This window comes from Panthera pardus, unplaced genomic scaffold (assembly GCF_024362965.1).
Source record: "Panthera pardus isolate Hobbes unplaced genomic scaffold, ASM2436296v1 HiC_scaffold_24, whole genome shotgun sequence".
NCBI classification, from domain to species: Eukaryota; Metazoa; Chordata; class Mammalia; order Carnivora; family Felidae; genus Panthera; species Panthera pardus.
This window is the reverse complement of record NW_026526810.1, coordinates 16,659,110-16,676,563: the sequence shown is the minus strand read 5'-3', so window position 1 is coordinate 16,676,563 and position 17,454 is coordinate 16,659,110. Positions and strand designations below refer to the sequence as shown.

Genomic DNA, 17,454 nt, shown 5'->3' with positions numbered 1-17,454 from the left:
TGGGGGGAGAGGGGAAGAGTGGAGGAAAAGACATTTGTCCACAGAATCAACACACTACTCAAACCACAACTGGGAACCATGAAGATGATCACGTCCTGGTGCGTATACCCACTGTGAAACACTGTACACCCCAAGATAACAGGCAGCCTGCATTATTTTCACTGAACACACACTAGAGATCCATGTCTATTACAGGCATCCAGCCATGGAATGCCTGGGACAGAGGCAAATCACACAACATTCCTAATACAGGAGCAATATAGGTATATCTTACCCAGCTATGTCTAGCAGTCTCCATATATGCCAAAGTCTAATTGAATCACCACCAACAATAGCCCTGTAATATAAATCCCATATCCCTGTAACCATCAAGATGGCTAACTCCTTCAGGAACCTCTTTCAGAAAATGTGCAGGCTTCCAAAATACCCTCTGTGAGAAAAACAAAACAAAACAAAACAAAACAAAACAAAACAAAACAAAACAAAACACTACACTTGCCCAACCAAAAGCCAGTGTAAAACTCGACTGAACCCAGGGCTCATTCCACACAGGGAACTGACATGGCCACAGGAAGCAGGTTCAGGAGCCCTGACCTGGAAGGAAACATGCAAAACCTTAGCTTCTTGGTCCACAGGAGCCTGCTCATGCCTATACCACAGGTCCTGCTAACACTCTCCTCAAAATTGACTCCTTCATTGGGGGCAGGATCCTTCAGCTAAGACAGCCACCAACACTTTGGCCTTTGCAGGGATCCAGCCTGTGGCATGCGATGTGGGCTCTGTCCTGCCAATATGTAACATCAGCATGGCCCACACAGAGCTCAAGGGCTGCAGCCCCGCAGGCGAGGCACAATGATAGGAGAACACATCTCCTTCACAAGGAAATGTGGACCTTCTCCAAGCTCCTGGTACGGCTGGGGCACTGAACCTCTCGGGAGATCACTCAGGTACCCGTCCTGCTGGTAGGCTCCCAAGAGAGACGTCTCCACCCCACCCAACAAGATGTGACACACCTGTGTCTGAGTCCAACGGACTGTCCCAGAGTAACACTTGCACCTCGCCAGATCCCTGCGTGAGGAGAAAAGATCTCCAAAGCAATATTTGACTGAGACACCTGGAGCAAAACCAGCCAGATATATGTTTTCAGCCAGCCCCAGTTTCAGGCATGAAGAACACCACCACTGACCACCATTCCATGGGAACACAGATGCCAGGAGTACACACAAGTCAGGGACCTCTGCTCCATACATATGCAACCTGAAGACATGAGAAGGCACCTGAAAAGGGTGGAGAAATCGCATTCACGTGTGAGAAACATACCCAGGTGCTCAGCTTGCCACACCGGGAAGAATGAATTTGTGACTACACCTTGCGTCTGCCTGTCCTGTCCCTCTGTCCCTTTGGGCTGCCTTCAGATGGGCAAGATGCCATGTATACAGGGGACTATGTGAGCAGGTGCATGTGCCTGTCTGTGAGTTTGGGTGTGTGTGTGTGTTTGTGTGTGTGAGTGTACAGGTTGTGTATGAGTCTGTTCAGTGGTGTGGTTCAGAGAGGGTGTTTTTGCTCATCTAGGGAGGTCTCCATGCCTGCAAGAGCTTACTTGGTGTGCAAATCCATAACTTGATGTCCTGCCACAAAACAGCACAAGACATATTTCCTTGCAAATCAGAGTTCACCTTTGATCTCTAGGGGTGGCTGAAACTGGCCAGTGATTCCCTCTCTTAAAGCACTGTTGCCAAGCATAGCATACCGGTATCTGGTGTACACCCCTCCTCTCCTGCCGCTGGTAACCATGACAACATGGACTGTGGAGGCCAGCAAGCCATTACACTGGAAGCACACTTGAATGAACCTCAGCAGTCAGTGGAAAACCAAAACATCCCAAAGTAAGGCTGGTAAACCTCCAGTGCGGGCAACTAGGCAGAAGCCTAGGCATAGCCATGTGAGGCGGCCAAAGGATTATAGGCCAGGCGCCCATACTTATCCATTTTGACAAAACACCCTCTGCAGCAACGAAGCACATGCCTTCCCCACCAAATGTCAGTATACAACCCCAATGAAATCAGGGTGCAATCCCAGCCAGAGAACCGGCATGGCTAAGGCCAGTGGACTTCAGGGCCCAGAGCTGTGAAGAAACGAGCAATCTATTGGCTGCTTGGTCCACAGCAGCCTGATCAAGCCTACATGGGTAGTCTCTTCAGCACTTCCAAAAAAACAGACCCACACATTGGGGGCACAATTCTTCAGTGAGGAAAGCCACCAATGCATTGGTCTTTGAAAGGACCCAGGCTATGGCATAAGACGTGCGCCCTCTGCCTAGGAGCAGGAACAGTGGAATGGCCCTCACAAAGCTCAAGTGCTGCAGCCCTGCAGGTGAGAGGTACACTGCACTTGTTGGAAGACAACATGCCTTGTTCACAGGTGGGGGGACCTCTCCGAAGATTCCCATCCAGCAGGGGCATTGCGCCTAGCATCGCAAAACATAAGCCCCAATGTGCTGGTAGGTTTCTGCAGAAAAGTGCCAACTCCACCTAAAAGTATGGGAGACACCTGTGCCCAAGTACAACAGAAACTCCGAGAGTAACACTGTCATGTCAGCAGCACCATGACAAAGGAGACATTGTCACAAAGGCAGGACTGACCAGAGATAGGTCTTCACCCAATGCCATGCTTACACTCATGAAGAACACCACCAATGAAAGCAGATCTTTAAGGGACAAAGGGATAGGAGAGCACACAACAGAAGGACTACAGTACAAAAATCATGCACACTGAAGCCTGGACTTTGAGCCACGGTTTGCCATCCACATCAAAAGCCAGATATCAGTCAGGAAACAAGGAAGGAACTGGGAACAAAATGTGACACTAGGGAAGACAACGCAGACAGAATTACCAAGAATGTGGCACCCTGATTTCCCTAACATTACTATCCGGGAAAAGGGCAAAACAAAAACTTGACAGGACACTGAGGCATTAAGAAGAGTAGTCACAGACACATTGGGTGAGAAAACTGAAAGAGATTCACAAGAAGATCCCAACAACAAAAGGGTCTAAAGATGTGTTCCACACCCAACACAAAAACTGTTCCACGTACTTGAGTGAGAGAAAGGGCTCGTGTCCAGGGATGGCCGCCGCCTCGGGCTGGGGCTCCCGCGCCCCCCACGGCCCGCCAGGCTTGCCTCGCCCGGCCCCTCAACACACACCGCCGCGCGCTTAGGCCCGCACAGCCCTCCGGGCCCTCGCAGGCCCCAGCCCTCGACTCCCAAGGGCCGGTGCCACAAGACACGCCGGTGAAGTCCCAGGCCTTGGGGGGGACCAGCTGCCCCACTCGACCCCAGTCGCCAGCCACTGCCCGCGGGCCCTGCCGGCCAGGTCCCTGCCCCCGGCTCCCAGGGCCCGTGCCACAGACACGCCTTTGAAGTCCTAGGCCTTGGGCACCAGCTGCCCCACTCGACCTCAGATGCCGCTCATTGCCCTCAGGCTCCTTGCCTGCGAGCCGTGGAAAGCCCGCGAAGGTGGGGAAACGGCTCCCTGACCCGGAGACACCCCGCGAGCCTCTCCCAGGCGCAGGCCGTGGGTGCTGCTGCTTGCAGGGGTGTGACCAATGGGAAGCCTGCTGTCCCTGACGCTTACCTTCCCTGGGGCGGACAACGTGCTGGACCTCAGTTTCGATGAGAACGACGGGAGGGAGTTCTCACTCATTTTGTTCAGCTTTTCCAAGGAATGCTGTTGAGGGAGTCATCATCGATCCGAGCACATTCTGGGCGGCCTGGCCGGCTGACCCAGGCGGGCCGGGTGGCTCAGCGGGGCAAGCCGAGGGACTCAGGGTCCTCCCGGTGCCCGGGGCCGGGCAGAGCCACGCCACTGAGCCGGAGGAACGGACAGGCCCCTCTGGGAGCAAAACCCCACGTGCCCAGCGGGCCACCTGCACTAGCGGCCTCTCGGGCAGCCCCGGGAAAGCCTAAGGCCAGGGGCACGAGCTGACACCCAGGGAAGGCTTACCGTCTGGACGCTCCCGTCAGCAAGGTGCCCGTTCCGGGCCACGCTTCTTCCGGCCGTACCGCAAACCACAGGCACTCGGGGGCCAGGGAGGCCTTCGTGTCTCGGCCGACCGCGAGCCTGGCGTGGCCACTGCACCTGAGAAAGGGGGAGCAATCGCCCGCGGGCGTCACCAAGGTACCCAGGGGCTCCGCTCGCCACGCCGGGCAGAACGAATCCGCGACCACGCCTTGCGTCCGTCTGCCTGTCCTGTCCCTCGGCCCCCTGGGGCTGCCTGCGGACGGGCAACAAGCCACGGGCGCAGGGCACTGTGGGAGCGGGAGCGCGTGCCTCTTCGTGCGCACGGAGGGTCACGTGTGCTGGGAGGCTGGGCTAGGGGCTGTAGGGGGCTGCTGAGCCGGGCGGCCTGGGTCCCCGCAAGAGCACGCGTGCCTGGGGCGCAGGTCCTGGCCCCGGCGTCGCGTCAGGCGACTGGCACAGGCCCGGTGGCCTTGCACACCAGGGAGCCGCGCTGGACGCCTCTGGGCCACTGACGCGGGCCGGGCCCTGCCCCTCCCAAACACTCTCTGGCCACGCGGTGCCCTCCGACCTCCACACGCATCCGTTCCCGCCGCTGCCCACCCTTTCCACGTGCACCGTGGAAGCCAGCGCTGGATGGAACCTCAGGGCTCCCAGGGAAACCCAAAACCTGCCCCCAGGGAGTCTGGCCGCCCTGGCCCGCAGGCTACGGGGCAGAGGACGAGGCAGCGCCCTCCCAGGCGGCCACGGGACAAACGGTGCCCCCACCTCTCCACTCCGCCAGAATGGCCGGGGCGGCTAGGCTGCCCGGGCCCGGCCCCCAACTGACGCCGGCGCCAAAGCCCACCGAGCCGCGTGCGCGTTCCCTACCAGGGAGTCGGCGAGGCCACGGCCACGGGGCGCCAGGGCCCCGGCCCGCAAGGGAACGAGCATTCCCTGGGCTGCCCGCTCCGTGGGAGTGTGTTCCCACCTGCATGGAAATTCCCTCCCGCCAGCTCTGCCAAATGGACCGGGCCGCCGACGGCCGGAAGCTGCAGGGAGGGCAGCCGCAGACAGGCTTTGACCTTTGCAAGGATGCGGCCCGCGGCAGGCGACGTGGCCCCTGCCCACGGCCCAGGAACACGCGCGTGGCCCTCACAGGGAACACAAGGGCTGCAGCCCCGCAGGCCAGGGCCGCAGCGAGAGGAGACCACGTCGCCCTCGCCACGGGAGACGGACCTCTGCCAAGCGGCCCGCGGGGCCGAGGCACCGCGCCTGGCCTCAGGGATCGCAGGCCCGCGCCTGCCTGCCAGGTCACCGCACAGGAACCTGCGGCCCACCCGAGAGGACGGGAGGCACACCGTGCCCGACTGCAAGGGGCAGTCCCTCCCGGGGTGTCTACTTTGGCCCCACCAGCTCCGTGCCCGAGGAGACAACGCCTCCGTGGCAGGCCCGGGCGGGGGCTGGGGGGCAGCCTCTTTGGCCGGGGCCCTGTTGAGGGCCCCTGTTGAAAGGCCACCGCCCCTGGCGCCCTTCCTCCGGAGACCAGCGGCCAGGAGGGCCCTGAGGAGGGGGACCGCCGTGCCACACCGCTGCACCCTGAAGCCGGCCCTGGGAGCCACTGACTTTGCCATCCACGGGAGGAGGCCGCAGGACTCCGCGTAACCCACGACGGACGCGGGGACGCCACGAGACACCAGGGCTGAGCAGGCCCGGGCACTCCCCCAGGGCGCGGTCCCCTCTGGACCGTGCCGTTCCCGTTCAGGCCTTCGGCCGGCACGGCATGCCGACTTCACCCCGGGCCCGAAGCGCCGGCGCCACTTGCCGCCTTGCGTGGCCGCCGGGCAGGGCCGATGGTTCCAACCTGGCCGGTGCCGCAGCCCGGCCTCTTGCCCTGGCCCAGAAGCCCGAGCCAGGGGCCGCTCCACGTACGTCAGTGAGAGAAAGGGCTCGTGTCCAGGGATGGCCGCCGCCTCGGGCTGGGGCTCCCGCGCCCCCCACGGCCCGCCAGGCTTGCCTCGCCCGGCCCCTCAACACACACCGCCGCGCGCTTAGGCCCGCACAGCCCTCCGGGCCCTCGCAGGCCCCAGCCCTCGACTCCCAAGGGCCGGTGCCACAAGACACGCCGGTGAAGTCCCAGGCCTTGGGGGGGACCAGCTGCCCCACTCGACCCCAGTCGCCAGCCACTGCCCGCGGGCCCTGCCGGCCAGGTCCCTGCCCCCGGCTCCCAGGGCCCGTGCCACAGACACGCCTTTGAAGTCCTAGGCCTTGGGCACCAGCTGCCCCACTCGACCTCAGATGCCGCTCATTGCCCTCAGGCTCCTTGCCTGCGAGCCGTGGAAAGCCCGCGAAGGTGGGGAAACGGCTCCCTGACCCGGAGACACCCCGCGAGCCTCTCCCAGGCGCAGGCCGTGGGTGCTGCTGCTTGCAGGGGTGTGACCAATGGGAAGCCTGCTGTCCCTGACGCTTACCTTCCCTGGGGCGGACAACGTGCTGGACCTCAGTTTCGATGAGAACGACGGGAGGGAGTTCTCACTCATTTTGTTCAGCTTTTCCAAGGAATGCTGTTGAGGGAGTCATCATCGATCCGAGCACATTCTGGGCGGCCTGGCCGGCTGACCCAGGCGGGCCGGGTGGCTCAGCGGGGCAAGCCGAGGGACTCAGGGTCCTCCCGGTGCCCGGGGCCGGGCAGAGCCACGCCACTGAGCCGGAGGAACGGACAGGCCCCTCTGGGAGCAAAACCCCACGTGCCCAGCGGGCCACCTGCACTAGCGGCCTCTCGGGCAGCCCCGGGAAAGCCTAAGGCCAGGGGCACGAGCTGACACCCAGGGAAGGCTTACCGTCTGGACGCTCCCGTCAGCAAGGTGCCCGTTCCGGGCCACGCTTCTTCCGGCCGTACCGCAAACCACAGGCACTCGGGGGCCAGGGAGGCCTTCGTGTCTCGGCCGACCGCGAGCCTGGCGTGGCCACTGCACCTGAGAAAGGGGGAGCAATCGCCCGCGGGCGTCACCAAGGTACCCAGGGGCTCCGCTCGCCACGCCGGGCAGAACGAATCCGCGACCACGCCTTGCGTCCGTCTGCCTGTCCTGTCCCTCGGCCCCCTGGGGCTGCCTGCGGACGGGCAACAAGCCACGGGCGCAGGGCACTGTGGGAGCGGGAGCGCGTGCCTCTTCGTGCGCACGGAGGGTCACGTGTGCTGGGAGGCTGGGCTAGGGGCTGTAGGGGGCTGCTGAGCCGGGCGGCCTGGGTCCCCGCAAGAGCACGCGTGCCTGGGGCGCAGGTCCTGGCCCTGGCGTCGCGTCAGGCGACTGGCACAGGCCCGGTGGCCTTGCACACCAGGGAGCCGCGCTGGACGCCTCTGGGCCACTGACGCGGGCCGGGCCCTGCCCCTCCCAAACACTCTCTGGCCACGCGGTGCCCTCCGACCTCCACACGCATCCGTTCCCGCCGCTGCCCACCCTTTCCACGTGCACCGTGGAAGCCAGCGCTGGATGGAACCTCAGGGGTCCCAGGGAAACCCAAAACCTGCCCCCAGGGAGTCTGGCCGCCCTGGCCCGCAGGCTACGGGGCAGAGGACGAGGCAGCGCCCTCCCAGGCGGCCACGGGACAAACGGTGCCCCCACCTCTCCACTCCGCCAGAATGGCCGGGGCGGCTAGGCTGCCCGGGCCCGGCCCCCAACTGACGCCGGCGCCAAAGCCCACCGAGCCGCGTGCGCGTTCCCTACCAGGGAGTCGGCGAGGCCACGGCCACGGGGCGCCAGGGCCCCGGCCCGCAAGGGAACGAGCATTCCCTGGGCTGCCCGCTCCGTGGGAGTGTGTTCCCACCTGCATGGAAATTCCCTCCCGCCAGCTCTGCCAAATGGACCGGGCCGCCGACGGCCGGAAGCTGCAGGGAGGGCAGCCGCAGACAGGCTTTGACCTTTGCAAGGATGCGGCCCGCGGCAGGCGACGTGGCCCCTGCCCACGGCCCAGGAACACGCGCGTGGCCCTCACAGGGAACACAAGGGCTGCAGCCCCGCAGGCCAGGGCCGCAGCGAGAGGAGACCACGTCGCCCTCGCCACGGGAGACGGACTTCTGCCAAGCGGCCCGCGGGGCCGAGGCACCGCGCCTGGCCTCAGGGATCGCAGGCCCGCGCCTGCCTGCCAGGTCACCGCACAGGAACCTGCGGCCCACCCGAGAGGACGGGAGGCACACCGTGCCCGACTGCAAGGGGCAGTCCCTCCCGGGGTGTCTACTTTGGCCCCACCAGCTCCGTGCCCGAGGAGACAACGCCTCCGTGGCAGGCCCGGGCGGGGGCTGGGGGGCAGCCTCTTTGGCCGGGGCCCTGTTGAGGGCCCCTGTTGAAAGGCCACCGCCCCTGGCGCCCTTCCTCCGGAGACCAGCGGCCAGGAGGGCCCTGAGGAGGGGGACCGCCGTGCCACACCGCTGCACCCTGAAGCCGGCCCTGGGAGCCACTGACTTTGCCATCCACGGGAGGAGGCCGCAGGACTCCGCGTAACCCACGACGGACGCGGGGACGCCACGAGACACCAGGGCTGAGCAGGCCCGGGCACTCCCCCAGGGCGCGGTCCCCTCTGGACCGTGCCGTTCCCGTTCAGGCCTTCGGCCGGCACGGCATGCCGACTTCACCCCGGGCCCGAAGCGCCGGCGCCACTTGCCGCCTTGCGTGGCCGCCGGGCAGGGCCGATGGTTCCAACCTGGCCGGTGCCGCAGCCCGGCCTCTTGCCCTGGCCCAGAAGCCCGAGCCAGGGGCCGCTCCACGTACGTCAGTGAGAGAAAGGGCTCGTGTCCAGGGATGGCCGCCGCCTCGGGCTGGGGCTCCCGCGCCCCCCACGGCCCGCCAGGCTTGCCTCGCCCGGCCCCTCAACACACACCGCCGCGCGCTTAGGCCCGCACAGCCCTCCGGGCCCTCGCAGGCCCCAGCCCTCGACTCCCAAGGGCCGGTGCCACAAGACACGCCGGTGAAGTCCCAGGCCTTGGGGGGGACCAGCTGCCCCACTCGACCCCAGTCGCCAGCCACTGCCCGCGGGCCCTGCCGGCCAGGTCCCTGCCCCCGGCTCCCAGGGCCCGTGCCACAGACACGCCTTTGAAGTCCTAGGCCTTGGGCACCAGCTGCCCCACTCGACCTCAGATGCCGCTCATTGCCCTCAGGCTCCTTGCCTGCGAGCCGTGGAAAGCCCGCGAAGGTGGGGAAACGGCTCCCTGACCCGGAGACACCCCGCGAGCCTCTCCCAGGCGCAGGCCGTGGGTGCTGCTGCTTGCAGGGGTGTGACCAATGGGAAGCCTGCTGTCCCTGACGCTTACCTTCCCTGGGGCGGACAACGTGCTGGACCTCAGTTTCGATGAGAACGACGGGAGGGAGTTCTCACTCATTTTGTTCAGCTTTTCCAAGGAATGCTGTTGAGGGAGTCATCATCGATCCGAGCACATTCTGGGCGGCCTGGCCGGCTGACCCAGGCGGGCCGGGTGGCTCAGCGGGGCAAGCCGAGGGACTCAGGGTCCTCCCGGTGCCCGGGGCCGGGCAGAGCCACGCCACTGAGCCGGAGGAACGGACAGGCCCCTCTGGGAGCAAAACCCCACGTGCCCAGCGGGCCACCTGCACTAGCGGCCTCTCGGGCAGCCCCGGGAAAGCCTAAGGCCAGGGGCACGAGCTGACACCCAGGGAAGGCTTACCGTCTGGACGCTCCCGTCAGCAAGGTGCCCGTTCCGGGCCACGCTTCTTCCGGCCGTACCGCAAACCACAGGCACTCGGGGGCCAGGGAGGCCTTCGTGTCTCGGCCGACCGCGAGCCTGGCGTGGCCACTGCACCTGAGAAAGGGGGAGCAATCGCCCGCGGGCGTCACCAAGGTACCCAGGGGCTCCGCTCGCCACGCCGGGCAGAACGAATCCGCGACCACGCCTTGCGTCCGTCTGCCTGTCCTGTCCCTCGGCCCCCTGGGGCTGCCTGCGGACGGGCAACAAGCCACGGGCGCAGGGCACTGTGGGAGCGGGAGCGCGTGCCTCTTCGTGCGCACGGAGGGTCACGTGTGCTGGGAGGCTGGGCTAGGGGCTGTAGGGGGCTGCTGAGCCGGGCGGCCTGGGTCCCCGCAAGAGCACGCGTGCCTGGGGCGCAGGTCCTGGCCCCGGCGTCGCGTCAGGCGACTGGCACAGGCCCGGTGGCCTTGCACACCAGGGAGCCGCGCTGGACGCCTCTGGGCCACTGACGCGGGCCGGGCCCTGCCCCTCCCAAACACTCTCTGGCCACGCGGTGCCCTCCGACCTCCACACGCATCCGTTCCCGCCGCTGCCCACCCTTTCCACGTGCACCGTGGAAGCCAGCGCTGGATGGAACCTCAGGGCTCCCAGGGAAACCCAAAACCTGCCCCCAGGGAGTCTGGCCGCCCTGGCCCGCAGGCTACGGGGCAGAGGACGAGGCAGCGCCCTCCCAGGCGGCCACGGGACAAACGGTGCCCCCACCTCTCCACTCCGCCAGAATGGCCGGGGCGGCTAGGCTGCCCGGGCCCGGCCCCCAACTGACGCCGGCGCCAAAGCCCACCGAGCCGCGTGCGCGTTCCCTACCAGGGAGTCGGCGAGGCCACGGCCACGGGGCGCCAGGGCCCCGGCCCGCAAGGGAACGAGCATTCCCTGGGCTGCCCGCTCCGTGGGAGTGTGTTCCCACCTGCATGGAAATTCCCTCCCGCCAGCTCTGCCAAATGGACCGGGCCGCCGACGGCCGGAAGCTGCAGGGAGGGCAGCCGCAGACAGGCTTTGACCTTTGCAAGGATGCGGCCCGCGGCAGGCGACGTGGCCCCTGCCCACGGCCCAGGAACACGCGCGTGGCCCTCACAGGGAACACAAGGGCTGCAGCCCCGCAGGCCAGGGCCGCAGCGAGAGGAGACCACGTCGCCCTCGCCACGGGAGACGGACCTCTGCCAAGCGGCCCGCGGGGCCGAGGCACCGCGCCTGGCCTCAGGGATCGCAGGCCCGCGCCTGCCTGCCAGGTCACCGCAGAGGAACCTGCGGCCCACCCGAGAGGACGGGAGGCACACCGTGCCCGACTGCAAGGGGCAGTCCCTCCCGGGGTGTCTACTTTGGCCCCACCAGCTCCGTGCCCGAGGAGACAACGCCTCCGTGGCAGGCCCGGGCGGGGGCTGGGGGGCAGCCTCTTTGGCCGGGGCCCTGTTGAGGGCCCCTGTTGAAAGGCCACCGCCCCTGGCGCCCTTCCTCCGGAGACCAGCGGCCAGGAGGGCCCTGAGGAGGGGGACCGCCGTGCCACACCGCTGCACCCTGAAGCCGGCCCTGGGAGCCACTGACTTTGCCATCCACGGGAGGAGGCCGCAGGACTCCGCGTAACCCACGACGGACGCGGGGACGCCACGAGACACCAGGGCTGAGCAGGCCCGGGCACTCCCCCAGGGCGCGGTCCCCTCTGGACCGTGCCGTTCCCGTTCAGGCCTTCGGCCGGCACGGCATGCCGACTTCACCCCGGGCCCGAAGCGCCGGCGCCACTTGCCGCCTTGCGTGGCCGCCGGGCAGGGCCGATGGTTCCAACCTGGCCGGTGCCGCAGCCCGGCCTCTTGCCCTGGCCCAGAAGCCCGAGCCAGGGGCCGCTCCACGTACGTCAGTGAGAGAAAGGGCTCGTGTCCAGGGATGGCCGCCGCCTCGGGCTGGGGCTCCCGCGCCCCCCACGGCCCGCCAGGCTTGCCTCGCCCGGCCCCTCAACACACACCGCCGCGCGCTTAGGCCCGCACAGCCCTCCGGGCCCTCGCAGGCCCCAGCCCTCGACTCCCAAGGGCCGGTGCCACAAGACACGCCGGTGAAGTCCCAGGCCTTGGGGGGGACCAGCTGCCCCACTCGACCCCAGTCGCCAGCCACTGCCCGCGGGCCCTGCCGGCCAGGTCCCTGCCCCCGGCTCCCAGGGCCCGTGCCACAGACACGCCTTTGAAGTCCTAGGCCTTGGGCACCAGCTGCCCCACTCGACCTCAGATGCCGCTCATTGCCCTCAGGCTCCTTGCCTGCGAGCCGTGGAAAGCCCGCGAAGGTGGGGAAACGGCTCCCTGACCCGGAGACACCCCGCGAGCCTCTCCCAGGCGCAGGCCGTGGGTGCTGCTGCTTGCAGGGGTGTGACCAATGGGAAGCCTGCTGTCCCTGACGCTTACCTTCCCTGGGGCGGACAACGTGCTGGACCTCAGTTTCGATGAGAACGACGGGAGGGAGTTCTCACTCATTTTGTTCAGCTTTTCCAAGGAATGCTGTTGAGGGAGTCATCATCGATCCGAGCACATTCTGGGCGGCCTGGCCGGCTGACCCAGGCGGGCCGGGTGGCTCAGCGGGGCAAGCCGAGGGACTCAGGGTCCTCCCGGTGCCCGGGGCCGGGCAGAGCCACGCCACTGAGCCGGAGGAACGGACAGGCCCCTCTGGGAGCAAAACCCCACGTGCCCAGCGGGCCACCTGCACTAGCGGCCTCTCGGGCAGCCCCGGGAAAGCCTAAGGCCAGGGGCACGAGCTGACACCCAGGGAAGGCTTACCGTCTGGACGCTCCCGTCAGCAAGGTGCCCGTTCCGGGCCACGCTTCTTCCGGCCGTACCGCAAACCACAGGCACTCGGGGGCCAGGGAGGCCTTCGTGTCTCGGCCGACCGCGAGCCTGGCGTGGCCACTGCACCTGAGAAAGGGGGAGCAATCGCCCGCGGGCGTCACCAAGGTACCCAGGGGCTCCGCTCGCCACGCCGGGCAGAACGAATCCGCGACCACGCCTTGCGTCCGTCTGCCTGTCCTGTCCCTCGGCCCCCTGGGGCTGCCTGCGGACGGGCAACAAGCCACGGGCGCAGGGCACTGTGGGAGCGGGAGCGCGTGCCTCTTCGTGCGCACGGAGGGTCACGTGTGCTGGGAGGCTGGGCTAGGGGCTGTAGGGGGCTGCTGAGCCGGGCGGCCTGGGTCCCCGCAAGAGCACGCGTGCCTGGGGCGCAGGTCCTGGCCCCGGCGTCGCGTCAGGCGACTGGCACAGGCCCGGTGGCCTTGCACACCAGGGAGCCGCGCTGGACGCCTCTGGGCCACTGACGCGGGCCAGGCCCTGCCCCTCCCAAACACTCTCTGGCCACGCGGTGCCCTCCGACCTCCACACGCATCCGTTCCCGCCGCTGCCCACCCTTTCCACGTGCACCGTGGAAGCCAGCGCTGGATGGAACCTCAGGGGTCCCAGGGAAACCCAAAACCTGCCCCCAGGGAGTCTGGCCGCCCTGGCCCGCAGGCTACGGGGCAGAGGACGAGGCAGCGCCCTCCCAGGCGGCCACGGGACAAACGGTGCCCCCACCTCTCCACTCCGCCAGAATGGCCGGGGCGGCTAGGCTGCCCGGGCCCGGCCCCCAACTGACGCCGGCGCCAAAGCCCACCGAGCCGCGTGCGCGTTCCCTACCAGGGAGTCGGCGAGGCCACGGCCACGGGGCGCCAGGGCCCCGGCCCGCAAGGGAACGAGCATTCCCTGGGCTGCCCGCTCCGTGGGAGTGTGTTCCCACCTGCATGGAAATTCCCTCCCGCCAGCTCTGCCAAATGGACCGGGCCGCCGACGGCCGGAAGCTGCAGGGAGGGCAGCCGCAGACAGGCTTTGACCTTTGCAAGGATGCGGCCCGCGGCAGGCGACGTGGCCCCTGCCCACGGCCCAGGAACACGCGCGTGGCCCTCACAGGGAACACAAGGGCTGCAGCCCCGCAGGCCAGGGCCGCAGCGAGAGGAGACCACGTCGCCCTCGCCACGGGAGACGGACCTCTGCCAAGCGGCCCGCGGGGCCGAGGCACCGCGCCTGGCCTCAGGGATCGCAGGCCCGCGCCTGCCTGCCAGGTCACCGCAGAGGAACCTGCGGCCCACCCGAGAGGACGGGAGGCACACCGTGCCCGACTGCAAGGGGCAGTCCCTCCCGGGGTGTCTACTTTGGCCCCACCAGCTCCGTGCCCGAGGAGACAACGCCTCCGTGGCAGGCCCGGGCGGGGGCTGGGGGGCAGCCTCTTTGGCCGGGGCCCTGTTGAGGGCCCCTGTTGAAAGGCCACCGCCCCTGGCGCCCTTCCTCCGGAGACCAGCGGCCAGGAGGGCCCTGAGGAGGGGGACCGCCGTGCCACACCGCTGCACCCTGAAGCCGGCCCTGGGAGCCACTGACTTTGCCATCCACGGGAGGAGGCCGCAGGACTCCGCGTAACCCACGACGGACGCGGGGACGCCACGAGACACCAGGGCTGAGCAGGCCCGGGCACTCCCCCAGGGCGCGGTCCCCTCTGGACCGTGCCGTTCCCGTTCAGGCCTTCGGCCGGCACGGCATGCCGACTTCACCCCGGGCCCGAAGCGCCGGCGCCACTTGCCGCCTTGCGTGGCCGCCGGGCAGGGCCGATGGTTCCAACCTGGCCGGTGCCGCAGCCCGGCCTCTTGCCCTGGCCCAGAAGCCCGAGCCAGGGGCCGCTCCACGTACGTCAGTGAGAGAAAGGGCTCGTGTCCAGGGATGGCCGCCGCCTCGGGCTGGGGCTCCCGCGCCCCCCACGGCCCGCCAGGCTTGCCTCGCCCGGCCCCTCAACACACACCGCCGCGCGCTTAGGCCCGCACAGCCCTCCGGGCCCTCGCAGGCCCCAGCCCTCGACTCCCAAGGGCCGGTGCCACAAGACACGCCGGTGAAGTCCCAGGCCTTGGGGGGGACCAGCTGCCCCACTCGACCCCAGTCGCCAGCCACTGCCCGCGGGCCCTGCCGGCCAGGTCCCTGCCCCCGGCTCCCAGGGCCCGTGCCACAGACACGCCTTTGAAGTCCTAGGCCTTGGGCACCAGCTGCCCCACTCGACCTCAGATGCCGCTCATTGCCCTCAGGCTCCTTGCCTGCGAGCCGTGGAAAGCCCGCGAAGGTGGGGAAACGGCTCCCTGACCCGGAGACACCCCGCGAGCCTCTCCCAGGCGCAGGCCGTGGGTGCTGCTGCTTGCAGGGGTGTGACCAATGGGAAGCCTGCTGTCCCTGACGCTTACCTTCCCTGGGGCGGACAACGTGCTGGACCTCAGTTTCGATGAGAACGACGGGAGGGAGTTCTCACTCATTTTGTTCAGCTTTTCCAAGGAATGCTGTTGAGGGAGTCATCATCGATCCGAGCACATTCTGGGCGGCCTGGCCGGCTGACCCAGGCGGGCCGGGTGGCTCAGCGGGGCAAGCCGAGGGACTCAGGGTCCTCCCGGTGCCCGGGGCCGGGCAGAGCCACGCCACTGAGCCGGAGGAACGGACAGGCCCCTCTGGGAGCAAAACCCCACGTGCCCAGCGGGCCACCTGCACTAGCGGCCTCTCGGGCAGCCCCGGGAAAGCCTAAGGCCAGGGGCACGAGCTGACACCCAGGGAAGGCTTACCGTCTGGACGCTCCCGTCAGCAAGGTGCCCGTTCCGGGCCACGCTTCTTCCGGCCGTACCGCAAACCACAGGCACTCGGGGGCCAGGGAGGCCTTCGTGTCTCGGCCGACCGCGAGCCTGGCGTGGCCACTGCACCTGAGAAAGGGGGAGCAATCGCCCGCGGGCGTCACCAAGGTACCCAGGGGCTCCGCTCGCCACGCCGGGCAGAACGAATCCGCGACCACGCCTTGCGTCCGTCTGCCTGTCCTGTCCCTCGGCCCCCTGGGGCTGCCTGCGGACGGGCAACAAGCCACGGGCGCAGGGCACTGTGGGAGCGGGAGCGCGTGCCTCTTCGTGCGCACGGAGGGTCACGTGTGCTGGGAGGCTGGGCTAGGGGCTGTAGGGGGCTGCTGAGCCGGGCGGCCTGGGTCCCCGCAAGAGCACGCGTGCCTGGGGCGCAGGTCCTGGCCCCGGCGTCGCGTCAGGCGACTGGCACAGGCCCGGTGGCCTTGCACACCAGGGAGCCGCGCTGGACGCCTCTGGGCCACTGACGCGGGCCGGGCCCTGCCCCTCCCAAACACTCTCTGGCCACGCGGTGCCCTCCGACCTCCACACGCATCCGTTCCCGCCGCTGCCCACCCTTTCCACGTGCACCGTGGAAGCCAGCGCTGGATGGAACCTCAGGGGTCCCAGGGAAACCCAAAACCTGCCCCCAGGGAGTCTGGCCGCCCTGGCCCGCAGGCTACGGGGCAGAGGACGAGGCAGCGCCCTCCCAGGCGGCCACGGGACAAACGGTGCCCCCACCTCTCCACTCCGCCAGAATGGCCGGGGCGGCTAGGCTGCCCGGGCCCGGCCCCCAACTGACGCCGGCGCCAAAGCCCACCGAGCCGCGTGCGCGTTCCCTACCAGGGAGTCGGCGAGGCCACGGCCACGGGGCGCCAGGGCCCCGGCCCGCAAGGGAACGAGCATTCCCTGGGCTGCCCGCTCCGTGGGAGTGTGTTCCCACCTGCATGGAAATTCCCTCCCGCCAGCTCTGCCAAATGGACCGGGCCGCCGACGGCCGGAAGCTGCAGGGAGGGCAGCCGCAGACAGGCTTTGACCTTTGCAAGGATGCGGCCCGCGGCAGGCGACGTGGCCCCTGCCCACGGCCCAGGAACACGCGCGTGGCCCTCACAGGGAACACAAGGGCTGCAGCCCCGCAGGCCAGGGCCGCAGCGAGAGGAGACCACGTCGCCCTCGCCACGGGAGACGGACCTCTGCCAAGCGGCCCGCGGGGCCGAGGCACCGCGCCTGGCCTCAGGGATCGCAGGCCCGCGCCTGCCTGCCAGGTCACCGCAGAGGAACCTGCGGCCCACCCGAGAGGACGGGAGGCACACCGTGCCCGACTGCAAGGGGCAGTCCCTCCCGGGGTGTCTACTTTGGCCCCACCAGCTCCGTGCCCGAGGAGACAACGCCTCCGTGGCAGGCCCGGGCGGGGGCTGGGGGGCAGCCTCTTTGGCCGGGGCCCTGTTGAGGGCCCCTGTTGAAAGGCCACCGCCCCTGGCGCCCTTCCTCCGGAGACCAGCGGCCAGGAGGGCCCTGAGGAGGGGGACCGCCGTGCCACACCGCTGCACCCTGAAGCCGGCCCTGGGAGCCACTGACTTTGCCATCCACGGGAGGAGGCCGCAGGACTCCGCGTAACCCACGACGGACGCGGGGACGCCACGAGACACCAGGGCTGAGCAGGCCCGGGCACTCCCCCAGGGCGCGGTCCCCTCTGGACCGTGCCGTTCCCGTTCAGGCCTTCGGCCGGCACGGCATGCCGACTTCACCCCGGGCCCGAAGCGCCGGCGCCACTTGCCGCCTTGCGTGGCCGCCGGGCAGGGCCGATGGTTCCAACCTGGCCGGTGCCGCAGCCCGGCCTCTTGCCCTGGCCCAGAAGCCCGAGCCAGGGGCCGCTCCACGTACGTCAGTGAGAGAAAGGGCTCGTGTCCAGGGATGGCCGCCGCCTCGGGCTGGGGCTCCCGCGCCCCCCACGGCCCGCCAGGCTTGCCTCGCCCGGCCCCTCAACACACACCGCCGCGCGCTTAGGCCCGCACAGCCCTCCGGGCCCTCGCAGGCCCCAGCCCTCGACTCCCAAGGGCCGGTGCCACAAGAC

General features: G+C 68.0%; 1 long non-coding RNA gene and 5 other non-coding genes across 9 annotated transcripts in view; all 6 read right to left on the bottom strand.

Annotated features, from left to right (window-relative positions):
* The window catches only part of LOC109258144 (uncharacterized), a 30,985-nt gene extending 26,873 nt beyond the window's left edge, over window positions 1-4,112 (bottom strand). For 3 of the 4 annotated variants that reach the window (XR_008416996.1, XR_008416997.1, XR_008416994.1), the window contains exon 1: window positions 3,634-3,748. This is a non-coding gene — a long non-coding RNA (uncharacterized LOC109258144). Of the gene's footprint in view, window positions 1-3,633; window positions 3,749-4,002 lie in introns of those variants that run through there. The other variant, XR_008416995.1, reaches the window with a different exon arrangement.
* On the bottom strand, window positions 3,658-3,751 carry LOC128773267 (small nucleolar RNA SNORD116). Its single transcript, XR_008417544.1, has one exon. It is a non-coding gene; the product is annotated as a small nucleolar RNA SNORD116 (small nucleolar RNA).
* Window positions 4,113-6,491: 2,379 nt separating the features above from the next.
* LOC128773266 (small nucleolar RNA SNORD116) lies at window positions 6,492-6,585 on the bottom strand. The gene has a single exon (XR_008417543.1). It is a non-coding gene; the product is annotated as a small nucleolar RNA SNORD116 (small nucleolar RNA).
* Window positions 6,586-9,325: 2,740 nt separating this feature from the next.
* Window positions 9,326-9,419, bottom strand: LOC128773264 (small nucleolar RNA SNORD116). The gene has a single exon (XR_008417541.1). It is a non-coding gene; the product is annotated as a small nucleolar RNA SNORD116 (small nucleolar RNA).
* A 2,740-nt stretch (window positions 9,420-12,159) lies between these two features.
* Window positions 12,160-12,253, bottom strand: LOC128773263 (small nucleolar RNA SNORD116). Its single transcript, XR_008417540.1, has one exon. It is a non-coding gene; the product is annotated as a small nucleolar RNA SNORD116 (small nucleolar RNA).
* A 2,740-nt stretch (window positions 12,254-14,993) lies between these two features.
* Window positions 14,994-15,087, bottom strand: LOC128773262 (small nucleolar RNA SNORD116). The gene has a single exon (XR_008417539.1). It is a non-coding gene; the product is annotated as a small nucleolar RNA SNORD116 (small nucleolar RNA).
* Between the last annotated feature and the right edge of the window lie 2,367 nt (window positions 15,088-17,454).